Source organism: Aulostomus chinensis, chromosome 7 (genome assembly GCF_037954235.1).
Source record: "Aulostomus chinensis isolate RoL2024-O1b breed Wild chromosome 7, RoL_Achi_v1.0, whole genome shotgun sequence".
Classification (NCBI taxonomy): Eukaryota; Metazoa; Chordata; class Actinopteri; order Syngnathiformes; family Aulostomidae; genus Aulostomus; species Aulostomus chinensis.
The window spans coordinates 20602432-20602683 of record NC_141326.1 but is presented as its reverse complement, the minus strand read 5'-3'; positions in this window follow the sequence as shown (position 1 = coordinate 20602683).

Here is a 252-nt window from a genome sequence, read left to right as displayed (position 1 = left end):
GAAAGAACAGCGGTCTCTTCTTTTTCGCTCATCAAGGCAAATGACAAACTCGACAGTGACCCCTGGTGGGATCCCAGTGGTAACTAGAAATAAATTGAAAATCACAGTACAGAAGCACAGTCATACACATAACATGTCTCAACATTGACGTTTAAATAATTGCTAATATACGTAAATGTAGAGACATCCGAGCCGAGGAAACGGCCGCTACACGGCGCTACTTAGATGGAGAACGTAAGGAAGAGCAAGTGG